This window comes from Lynx canadensis, chromosome A1 (genome assembly GCF_007474595.2).
Source record: "Lynx canadensis isolate LIC74 chromosome A1, mLynCan4.pri.v2, whole genome shotgun sequence".
Classification (NCBI taxonomy): Eukaryota; Metazoa; Chordata; class Mammalia; order Carnivora; family Felidae; genus Lynx; species Lynx canadensis.
In genome coordinates, this window is record NC_044303.2 from 36968153 (window position 1) to 36980937 (window position 12785).

The window sequence follows — 12785 nt, forward strand, 5'->3', positions numbered from 1 at the left end:
AAGAAAGACAAAGGGAGTGACAGATCGATGTTTTACTACTTACCCGGATCCTGGATATTCTTCCTAATAATGGGTTCCCTGAAATTATTCTGTATCCTTTATTTTTTATTTTTTGCTTGCCACAAGTGGTGTACCTACCATCGATCACTATACCACACTATTATAATATCATTGACTATATTCCCCATGCTGTACCTTTTTATTCCCATGACTTATTCATTCCATAACTGGAGGCCTGTATCTCCTACTTCCAGTCACCCATTTTGACCACCCCCCACCCCAATCCCCCCTGACAACAACCAGTTTGTTCTCTGTATTTACAGGTTTGGTTCTGCTTTTGTTTGTTTATCCATTTGTTTTGTTTTAGATCCCATATATGATTGAAATCATATGGTATTTTTCTTTCTCAGTCTGAATTATTTCACATAGCGTAATACTCTCTAGGTCCATCCATGTTGTCTCAAATGGCACAATCTCATCCTTTTTTATGGCTGCATAATATTCTGGTGTGTGTGTGTGTGTGTGTGTGTGTGTGTGTGTGTGTGTGTATCACATCTTCCTTATCTATTTGTCTATCAGTGGACACTTAGGTTGCTTCCATATCTTGGCTATTGTAAATAATTATTCAATAAATATGCAAAAAATAATTATGTACCTAACTATGCATATATCTTTTCAAATTAGTGTTTCTGTTTTCTTTCAGCAAATATCCAGTAGTAGAATTGATGGATCATATGGTATTTGTATTTTTACTTTTTTTAGGGAACCTCTATACTATTTTCCACAGTACCTGTACCGATTTAAATTCCCACCAACAGTGTGTGAGGGGTCCTTTTACTCCACATTCTCACGAACTCTTATTTCCTCTCTTTTTGATTTTAGCCATTCTAGCAAGTGTGAGGTGATATCTCATAATGGCTTTGATTTGCATTTTCCTGATGATTAATAATGTTGGGCATTTTTGCATGTGTCTGTTGGCCATTTATACATCTTTAGAAAAATGTCTATTGAGGTTCTTTGTCCATTTTTAAAATCAGATTGTTTATTTTTTGGTGTTGAGTTGTAACTTCTTTATATATTTTGGATATTAACCCCTTGTCAGATATATCATTTGCAAATATCTTCTCCCATGCAGTAGGTTGCCTTTTGTTTTGTTGACAGTTTCCCTTGTGCAAAAGTTTTTTTGTTGTTTTGTTTTGTTTTGTTTTTTATTGTGATGTAGTCCCAATAGTTTCCTTTTGCTTTTATTTTCCTTACCCAGGAGACATATTTTAAAAATGTTTCAATGGCTGATATCAAGGAAATTACTGCCTGTATTCTCTTCTCGGATTTTTATGGTTTCAGGTCTCACATTTGGGTCTTTAACCCATTTTGAATTTAGCTTTGTATATGGTATAAGAAAGTGGACCAGTTTCATTCTTTTGAACATAGCAGTTCAGTTTTCCCAGGACCATTTCTTGAAGAGACTGCTTATCCTCATTGTATATTCTTGCCTCCATTATCATAGATTAATTGACCCTATAAGTGTGGGTTGATTTCTGGGCTCTCTTTTCTGTTTCACTGATTTATGTACCATACTTTGTTGATTACAACAACATTGTAATATATCTTGAAATCTGGCATTGTGATATCTCCATCTTTCTTTCTCTTTCTCAAAATTGCTTTGGCTGTCTGGAGTCTTTCATTGTTCCGTTGTAGTATTTGTTCTAGCTCTGAAAAATACTATTGGTCTTTTTATAGAGATTGCATTAAACCTGTAGATTGCTTTGTGTAGTATGGACATTTTAACAATATTAATTCTTCCGATCAACGAACATGGAATTTCTTTCCATTTGTGCCATCTTCACTTTCTTTCACCAGTGTTTTCTAGTTTGCATAGTGTGGGTCTTTCATCTCTTTGAGTAAGCTTATTCCAAGGTATTTTATTCTTTCTGGTACAATAATAAATGGAATCGTTTTCTTAATTTCTCTTTCTGCTACTTTGTTATTAGTGTATAGAAATGCTACTATTGTATTAATTTTATATACTACAATTTAACTGAATTAATTTATTCTAATAGTTTTTGGTGGAGTCTTCAAGGTTTTCTATGTACACTATCATGTCATCTGAAAATAGTGGTAGTTCATTGTTTTCCTTACCAATATGGATGCCTTTTCTTTATTATTCTTGCCTGATTCCTATGGCAGGGACATCCAGTACTATGTTGAATACAAGTGACAGGAATGGACATTCTTTCTTTTCTTTTTTTTTCAATAAATGAAGTTTATTGTCAAATTGGTTTCCATACAACACCCAGTGCTCATGCCAAAAGGTGCCCTCCTCAATACCCATCACCCGCCCTCCCCTCCCTCCCACCCCCCCATCAACTCTCAGTTTGTTCTCAGTTTTTAACAGTCTCTTATGCTTTGGCTCTCTCCCACTCTAACCTCTTTTTTTTTTCCTTCCCCTCCCCCATGGGTTTCTGTTAAGTTTCTCAGGATCCACATAAGAGTGCAAACATATGGTATCTGTCTTTCTCTGTATGGCTTATTTCACTTAGCATAACACTCTCCAGTTCTATCCACATTGCTACAAAGGGCCATATTTCATTCCTTCTCATTGCCACGTAGTACTCCATTGTGTATATAAACCACAATCTCTTTATCCATTCATCCATTGATGGACATTTAGGCTCTTTCCATAATTTGGCTATTGTTGAAAGTACTGCTATAAACATTGGGGTACAAGTAAGTGCCCCTATGCATCAGTACTCCTGTATCCCTTGGGTAAATTCCTAGCAGTGCCATTGCTGGGTCATAGGGTAGGTCTATTTTTAATTTTTTGAGGAACCTCCACAATGTTTTCCAGAGTGGCTGCACCAGTTTGCATTCCCACCAACAGTGCAAGAGGGTTCCCGTTTCTCCACATCCTCTCCAGCATCTATAGTCTCCTGATTTGTTCATTTTGGCCACTCTGACTGGCGTGAGGTGATATCTGAGTGTGGTTTTGATTTGTATTTCCCTGATGAGGAGCGATGTTGAGCATCTTTTCATGTGCCTGTTGGCCATCCGGATGTCTTCTTTAGAGAAGTGTCTATTCATGTTTTCTGCCCATTTCTTCACTGGGTTATTTGTTTTTCGGGTGTGGAGTTTGGTGAGCTCTTTATAGATTTTGGATACTAGCCCTTTATCTGATATGTCATTTGCAAATATCTTTTCCCAAGAATGGACATTCTTGTCTTGTTCCTGATCTAGGAGGGAAAGTTTTTGGTTTTTCAACATTGAATATGATGTCAGCTTTGGATGTTTCAGAAGTGGCCTTTATTTACGTATTTAAAGAAAATTTTTTTTAATGTTTATTTATTTTTGAGAGAGACAGAGACAGAATGTGAGTGGGTTAGGGGCAGAGAGAGAGGGAGACACAGAAGCAGAAGCAGGCTCCAGGCTCTGAGCTGTCAGCACAGAGCCCGACGCGGGGCTCGAACTCACAAGCTGTGAGATCATGACCTGAGCCGAAGTCAGGCGCTCAACCGACTGAGCCACCCAGGCTCCCCCAGAAGTGGCCTTTATTATGTTGAGGTATGTTCCCTTTAAATCCACTTTGTTGAGAGTTTTTATGTGAATGGATGTTGAATCTTCTTAAATGCTTTTTCTGCATTCATTGAGATGATCATATGATTTTTATCCTTTGTTTTGTTGTTGTGATGTATCATATTGATGATTTGCAAATGTTGAACCATCTTTGCATCCCTAGAATAAATCTTACTTGATCATGATAAATGATCCCCTTAATGTATTATTGAATGTGAGTTGCTAATATTTTGTTTAGTATTTTTGTATCTATATTCATCAAGGATGTTGACCAGTAATTTTCTGTTTTTCTGTGGTGTCTTTGTCTGGTTTGGGTATTGGGGTAAGGCTGGCCTTAAAGAATGTATTTGGCAGTTTTCCTTTCTCTTCTGTTTTTTTTTTTTTTTTGAATACTTTGAGTAGAATAGGTATTAGTTTATCTTTACATGTTTGATAGAATTCACCTGTAAATTTGTCTGATCCTGGACTTGTATTTTTGGTAGTTTTGATTACTGATTTAGTTTCATTCTTAGTAATCAGTCTGTTCAGATTTTCTGTTTCTTCCTAGTTTAGTTTTAGGAGTTATCTGTTTCTAGGAATTTATCTATTTTTTCTATATTGTCTAATTTGTTGACATATAACTTTTTTTGTTGTATTCTCTTATAATTCTTTGTATTTCTGTGGTGCCAGTTGTTACTTCTCTTTCATTTCTGATTTTATTTATTTTAATTCTTTCTTTCTTTCTTTCTTTCTTTCTTTCTTTCTTTCTTTCCTTGATGAGTCTGGCTAAGGATTTATCAATTTTATATTTTCAAAGAACAAGCTCTTGGGGCACCTGGGTGGCTCAGTTGGTCGAGCATCCAACTCTTGATTTCAGCTCAAGTCATGATCCTAGGGTTATGGGATTCAGCCCTGTGTCAAGCTTCATGCTGAGCATGGAGCCTGCTTGAGATATTCTCTCTCTCTCTCTCTCTCTCTCTCTCTCTCTCCCTCCCTCCCACCCTCCCTCCCTCCCTCTTCCTCTGCCCCTTTCTCCTGCTCATGCTTACTTTCTCTCTAAAATTAGAAAAAGAAAAAGAACAAGCTTTGGTTTCATTGTTTTTTTCTATTGTTTTTAAAGCTCCATGTCATGTATTTCTGCTCTGATATTTATTATCTCCTTCCTTCTACTCACCTTAGGTTTTGTTTGTTCTTCTTTTTGTAGTTCCTTAGGTATAAGATCAAATTGTTTACTTGAGCTTTTTCCTATTTCTTGGGGTAGGCCTGTGTCACTGTATCCTTTTTGGTTGGGCCTATGAACAACCTGTTTTTTAACATTTGCCCTAGTGATATTCTTTAAGACATATTTATTAACAGAGAAAGTAAGGAGGCAATCAAACATTATTTGGCCCTAAATCTCTGATCAATATTTTCAGCCATCATCTTACTTATGTGAGATAATACAACCTTTTCTGAGCAATCTTGGATTTCCTAGGGTCTAGATGAATATATAAGAGTTGCTGTGACCTCCATTCCAGAGTAACAGAAGGATCTAGCTAGCATCCCTTGTGGGAAAAGTGATATTGCTGAAATGCTATGGATGGACTGTTAGAGAAAGAGGTCAGGGCTATGCTGTTCGGATATCTTTGAAAGATACCTTTTTGAAAGAAAGGACTATGATGAGGAGGCATGGTGTTCTCTCCTGAGCATGCAGCTGGCTTCAAGTTGCTTCCACAATTGCCTCTTGCCATTGATGATCATTCTTTTCCTCCTTTGGGGAAGTAAGAGGGAGATGATACAGTCTGAGTGGTTTCTGTTGAAAAAAAGAAAGAATGGAAAGATGAGCTACCTAATATTAATTAGGAAATTGCCGTGGTAACAGAAATAGAAGTGTGGGTTGTCTTGAGCCTATCAGTGGGTCAGTTTCTGGAGATAACAATGATGATAAAATGTTTTGGAGACATTCAGGTTTTGTTGATCATTGCAAAAAACATAGGATGTCCAGGAGCCTAGGTTCTGTTTTTTTGTTCTGTATATTTGTATACATTTTAGTAAGTCAGTTAACTTTCTTATAAATTATTTTCTTCCTTTAGTTAGGATAAAAATATCTGATCTCCCTATCTCACAAATTCATTTATTGGAAAAAGAAAATAAAGGATCTAAAAATGTTCTAAAAACTTAAAGCATTATGTCAATGATATACTGTATAAGGGAGAGACCATGTTGTTAAAATTTGGCCACTGTTACTAGATGGTCACATTAACACTGAAGTTCACAGTAAGTCCTACGCAGTTCATTCCGAAAAGGTTAGGAGAATACTGATGAGTGCTTATTGTTGAGCTTGGAAGTTAATAACACACTAAAACCTACTATTAATACTCTAAAAACTGCAAAAATGTATACTTGGCAATAGGTTTTGGCCAGTTGACACTCAGTTATTTTCAGCTGGCTGAACATGGCTTAATTTTTAATTTTGTATTTTTTATATTAAAAACCTTTTTGAATGTTTTAATCAAGATCATAGTTAGTCTTTTATTTCAGCTAGTCTAATTAGCTAATGGAGCATGCTCTAGCAGGTAGGCTGAAATGATCAGATAACATAATAAGAAGAAGGTCAAAATATATTTCCTAGCAATCATTCCATCAGATATTTTAGTCCTCACCAGATACTTTTAGACATTCATGCCTGAATGTCTATTTTAGATTAATAATCACTTCATTTTTATGTTATCTTGACATTAAACAGACTCTTTATTTTTGAAGATGATTTACATTATGTCTTGATGACAGTGTAACTAGTTCAAGGTATGTTAGTGTTATTCTGCTCTTACAGTTGCTATAAAATATAATTTAATATCATGATCCTGTATTGAATTAGTGTATATTTTGATTCATAAAATAATTCTAAGAACAATTATGTGAAAGTAAAAAGGTTTAATTTTTCAAGGATTGTATTACTCAGAAATACTAATGAACATGGCTATTAGCCAAATTCTTGCTTCAATTCTTGCTTCACCTGTATAGCAGTATTAAATCATAGATATCTCAAATAATATTTGTAGCAATAAGCATGTAAGTAATTAGTCTTATCCATTGTAAATTTCATTTTGCTAATAAAAATCATTTAAATCGTTTATCTGTGTGGAGTCCCTTCTTCCTTTTTTCTTTTTTAATTTTTTTTAGGCCTTTGTGTTTTTCTATGGCATTAAAGGTACAAGTGGCAACACTATTGAACCCACAGAGAACTGTGGTCACACCCACACCTGCTGTGGAGCATCTACTGAGAAACTGAAGTGTCATGACACGTAGGTGGCCAGGCCCCACCCAGGTCAAAGTCTTACTTTGCATAAGGAGGGAACCTTCTTGTAGGTAATATGAAGATGCTGAGTCATGGGCTGGGTAGTGGTTGCCTGTTCAATTTACCTTCAGAGTACAACCTGAATTTTCAGGTAATCTGCCCCATGGGGGGGGGGGGGCGCGTTGGCAAGGATGGACTGGTGCTGGAATGGGACATCATGCACAGTTCCCACTGGTTCACATTGCCCTCCACCTCCACAATACCTGAGTTCTGGGTGCTAAGGCCACCTTGTTGGTTTTGGGCTTCTGGTGGATGAAGCCACATTCTTTATGCATGGTTTATGTGTCAGGGTGGAAAATGTTAAACCAGAAGTTCTACATGGGCTTGCCCATATGCAAGATGTTCACCTCTTCTAGTTACTAGAAGGGTTGTAGCATCAGGTAAGTCCTAGTGGATCTGACAGCCAGATACCCAGCACCCAGGACAGTGGCTCCACCACTAGGTTGATCTTGGGGAGCTCCCAGCTGGCAGCAGTAGGCTGCTTAGGTAGGGTACTCGCTTAAGAAACTGCGGCTTCTCCTGAAGCTTGTGCACCTAGCTGTTGGACTGGCTGACCCTCTGTCACAGGGTCTTCAGCTCATAGTTCTCCACCTGCTTCTTCAGGCAGCTTGCCTGGCTCTTGTTCTGCTGAGAGAAGCAGGAAGAATACATACAGCAAGTTGATGAGTTGGCAGGCCCCAACACTAACAGGGTGATCTTGGTGATCGACATGGGGCTGGCCATTGCTGTGCTCAGTCTGCACAGTTACCATGAATGGTTTCAGCGTGACATCTGTCAGAGGGGTAGAGGGGCTCTTGGATGGTTTCTGAGACATTGCTTTGAGCAGCAACCTCAGGTGTTCTGGGAAAAGCTCTTCTTGTACCCCAGGATAGTCCTGCAACAGCCAGGCTAGTGCTGCTGAAGCCAGTCTCCTTGTCTTTCAGTTGGCAGGCTCTGAGTGTACTTGGAGGAGAGACTGTAAGAATGAAGAGAGCCAATAAATTTGTATGCCCCAGATGCTGTAGGGGGGGAAAGTCACCCATAGAAGGGGGGTGGTGTTTTCACTGCCAACATCTACAGAATATGTGTTTGCTTCTCCTTGGCTTCCTGACCCTGTGGGCGCCAATCTCCTAGAGTTCCTTTCAGAAACTGTTGTGCCTGCTTCTGACTAGTGACTCCCTGGGCTACCCTGGATGCAATGTCTAGTCCCTTCCCCTTAACGTACATTGTTTCAAATGTCTTTTCATATAATCTCCCACTACATTTTATTGTTGCTATACTCTAATGTTTCATTTTGAAAAAATTAAAATTTTTTTCTAAAAGTACAATTAATTTTGCATGAAGTACCTAGATTCTTTTCTGTAGAGCTCTTATAAAGATACTTTTATTATATATAATTAATATCAAAATTATAGTCATTCCCTATTACACTTTTAAAGAATATCATCCATAATACAAAACAAGTAAGACCTAATTCTACAGTTAAAATCCATAGTTTAGTGGAAGGAAGTCTGCATCTTGCCATGAAATTCAATAGATGTGCAATAAAAGAATAAGACAAAACTAATTATCGATGATAGTGAAAATATTTTAATTGGAAAATGTCATAAAGTCGTGCAAATTTCAGTGCTTTCCTCCCTTGTCCACATCTAATGAAAAATCAGAAAATGAATCATGAAAACAACTAAAATATCATGCTAAATAATTTCAAAAGAAATTTTTTTTTCTCAGTGACTTAGTAAAATTTTTATAATATTTGCATTTTAACTGACATATTAAGTTTTATTTTTTGGAATATTTAATGCCAAATAAAAAAATAAAACATTAACTAGGTTATTATAGGCTCTCTGGGAAGTTTCTTACATGCATTAGTGTAGGAGTTAGTTATTCAGAATGCAATGGAAGCTCCATTGAAAATTTCTCCTCAGGGAAATTACCTTATAAGTTCTGTGATTTTATAAGATGGTTTTGGCCAGTGGTGAGAAGGGTAGTTGGTTGAGAAAGAATCTGAAGGGATGGAAACACATGAGAGGGCTTCAACACTCTAGCCAAAAATTATTAAGGCTTAAATCTTGTAGGGTGGTGATGTAAATTGATAGTAGAGATAGTACAGAAGGCAATGTAAAAGGACTTGGCTACCGATTGATTTGGTAGAATAAATAGTGAGATTATTTTTTTCTCCCACAATATTAGAAGGATAAAGTATAAACCAAGATAAGTAACAGGCTTGAATGTGGATCAAGTGGGAGGAAATACTTATTTAGTTGGATAAAAATGGAATCAGAGGCATTGCCAGTGTGCAAAATAATAAATAAAAATATCTCAAGCCATGACATTAAATAAATTAGGGATTGAATAGAGAGGAATAGCAAGAAGACCTAATACTATCCAGAATTAGGACAAAATTAAAACAGCACGTAGAAAGATTGCCAAGGGGCGAACTCTACAGATTACAATGCCTTAGGAGACAGAGAAAAAAGGATGGAAAATTGAGGAAAGATAAGGTGATTTGTTTAGAAGTAGGCTGAACTTAAAATGATTGTAGTGGATATTTGAAGATTTAGTGGGAAAATGTTGGTATGGCAACGTGGAGAGGAGATGATAACAGAAGAGGAGCAAGAGGAGTAGGTCACTTCCCTGAAGAGTTTGGAAGAGAAAATGTGGAAGCCCTTTAAGGTGTACTGCACTTTTTGCCACTCCATTCTCTCCAGGTTGAGGTTAGCGTATGTTCCAGTAGAAAGGACAAAACTGTGAGGAGGAAACACTGACAGTCTGAGGAGTAGAATGTGGATATTCAGAGCACACGGAGTTCTCAGAAAGGACTTCCATAGCAAAGTGGCAGATTTGGGTTTAATCCTTTCAGATTTGTTACAGGTGGGTCACAAACAATAGAGAGGACAGAAGGGGAGAGGTGCTGCCTGTCTTCTTTTTGTAACTTCAAACATACTCTCCCTTGTCTGCATCCTTCCTGTTGGAGGAGGGCGGGGCGAGATAACATGTATGAATGGCCTCTGTGGGCTATTGGGAGGCACCAGCAGATGTGTGCAGGTTGGGAGAAGTGAGAAGGGCTGGTTATTGTGTGGCTCCCTGCTTGCTAGTGTGCAACCAGTTGGCCAAATTCCCCGAAAGCCAGCTGTGGTCTGACCGTCCTCAGACACTTAACTCTGAATTTTGGTCACTGTAAGATCTAGGGGTTGGGAAGTCTCCAAATAGTTGCACCAGTCCTCCTGCCACATCTCTTTAGGAAATTAATTCCCCTACTAATCTTTCCTCACATTTTCCGATTTCGAATGTGTCATCTGTTTCACGTTAATATCACAACTGATAAAGGTGCTGTTCAAGATTAGAAAAAAAAAAAAAAAACAGAGGAAAGAGCCACAAGTCTGCAAAGTCTCTTGAGTACAATGAGTCAGAGTATGGGTTCTGGATGAGAGGAATATAGAAGGGTGGAAAGTTTTTTTTAGGGGAACTTGTCAGAAGTCAGGTTTTTTTCTTTTGCATGGTATCTAGGCTATTCTTCATAAAAATTCTGTCATCTTGTAGCCTTTACATATATTCACATAATTCTCAACTTGAAACTTGGTTCTTGAGACTTAACATGATCACATGTGGTTTAAAAAAACAGTCACAAACCTATCACGGTTTGCATAGCCCTGATAGATAGGAAGTATAAAATTTAAATAAAATAAAGCACTCTAGCCTAGAAACCATCTCCTCTTGCCATACAGATTTTTATCCTGGTGGGAGTTTTTGCCAAATTATAATAAATTGGATCACCTTTGAACCAAGCTATAATTATATAGTCATTAAGCAAATATTTATCAAGACAGTTGTGGCATTGGAGATAATAGAAAATAAGATGGGAAATGTCCCTATACCTATGTGCCTTTTAGTATACTGAGAGAAAAAGAGAACAAATGGTAAATGGATAAATAAGGTAATTTAGCTATTGTTGAATTCTGTGGAGAAAAGACCCCACAGCAATACGATGGTTAAGGAAGATTTTGCTAACATCAGAGCTGAGGCCTAAAGGAAAATAGCCATGCACACATGCTGTGCTTTAAGAAAAGAGAAGGGCTGATGCAAAGTGCTGTGTCAAGAAAGCTTTGGTGTGCTAGAGTAGCAAGAAGGATGTGGCCAGAACACTAAGCATTAAGAGACGGAGCCAGAAAAACAGTTTGGAGACAGATCACCATGACCTTTTAAGTCTTGGTAAGGGGGTCGGAATTTATTCCAAATGTACAGGAAGCTCCTGAAGAGTTCATGAACAGTGGTGACATTATTTGTTTTAATTTTTAAACATATGCTGTGGGAAGAATAGATTGCAGGTAGAGAAGAGTAGAAGCAGAGACTACTGAAATTATTTGCAAGACTGTCAGTAATAATAGTGATATATGGATGTTTACTCTTGCAAATCAGAGCATTGTCTCATTTAACCTCAAAATGGCCTATGTTTTAGGGTGCTATTATTAGAGTTTGGAAATGAAGCCATGCACAGACAGTAACCTCTCTGACATCGGCCATAGCAACTTCTTACTAGATACATCTACTGAGGCAAGAAAAACAAAAACAAAAAATGAACTATTGGGACCTCATCAAGATAAAAAGCTTCTGCACAGCAAAGGAAACAATCAACAAGACTAAACCTTTGGAATGGAAGAAGATATTTGAAAATGAATATGTAATAAAGGGTTAGTATCAAAAATATATAAGGAACTTATCAAACTCAACACCCCAAAAGCAAATAATCCAGTTAAAAATGGACAGAAGACATGAATAGACATTTTTCTAAAGACATGCAGATGGCTAACAGATACATGAAAAATGCTCAACATCACGTGTCATCAGGGAAATGCAAACCAAAACTACAATGAGATACCACCTCACACCTCTCATAATGGCTAAAATTAACCACATAAGAAACAATAGATGTTCCTGAGAGTACAGAGAATGGGGAACCCTCTTACATTGTTGGTGGGAATTGCATTGTTCGTTTGTGGTGCAGCCACTCTGGAGAACAGTATGGAGTTTCCTCAAAAAGTTAAAAATAGAACTACCCAATGATCCACCAGTTGCTAGGTATTTACCCAAGGATATAAAAGACTGATTCAAAGGGATACATGCACCCCAATGTGTATAGCAGCATTATTCACAATAGCCAAATTATGGAAAATGGAAAGAGTACAAATGTCCATCGATTGATGAATGGATATATATATATATATATATATATATATATATATATCTCAGCCATCAAAAAGAATGAAATCTTGCCATTTGCAGCAACATGGATGGAGCTAGAGGGTATTGTGCCAAGTGAAATAAGTCAGAGAAAGACATACCATATGATGTCACTTATATGTGGAATTTGAGAAACAGGACAGATGAATATAGGGGGAAGAAAAAGAGCCAGAGGGGAGGGGATGAGGCAAACCATAAAACAAACTCTTAACAATGGAGAACTAACAGTGTTGCTGGCCGCAAGGTGGGCAGGGGGATGAGCTAAATGGGTGCTGGGTATTAAGGAGGGCATCTGTTGAAATGAGCACTTGTTGTAATATGTAAGTGATGAATCATTAAATTCTACACCTGAAACTAATATTGTACTGCATGTTAACTAACTGGAATTTAAATAAAAACTTGAAAAAAATGGAAATGAAGCCATGGAGGTACAGAGAAACTAAGCAAGTTGCTCTACATCATAAAGTTAGCATGTGATGGGGCCCAAGAAAAACCAAGTATTCGGACACCACAGCCTTCTTCACCACCACACGGTGCTCATAACTTGGAATTGATATTCATTAGAATTGGCTATAACCCAATTAGCAATATGATAGTCTTCGAAAATAATCTTCTTATGTGAAACCCAGTGTTGGTGAAAAATACTACAGATAGAAAATACTAACATTTACAACAATGA

The 12785-nt window shown here is 37.4% G+C and overlaps 1 non-coding gene and 1 pseudogene across 1 annotated transcript; one reads left to right on the forward strand and one right to left on the reverse strand.

Annotated features, from left to right (window-relative positions):
* Positions 1-5129: 5129 nt before the first annotated feature.
* Positions 5130-5339, forward strand: LOC115526019. Its single transcript, XR_003972519.1, has one exon. It is a non-coding gene; the product is annotated as a small nucleolar RNA U3 (small nucleolar RNA).
* Positions 5340-6857: 1518 nt separating this feature from the next.
* Positions 6858-12785, reverse strand: part of LOC115499357 — a 43117-nt pseudogene continuing 37189 nt past the window's right edge.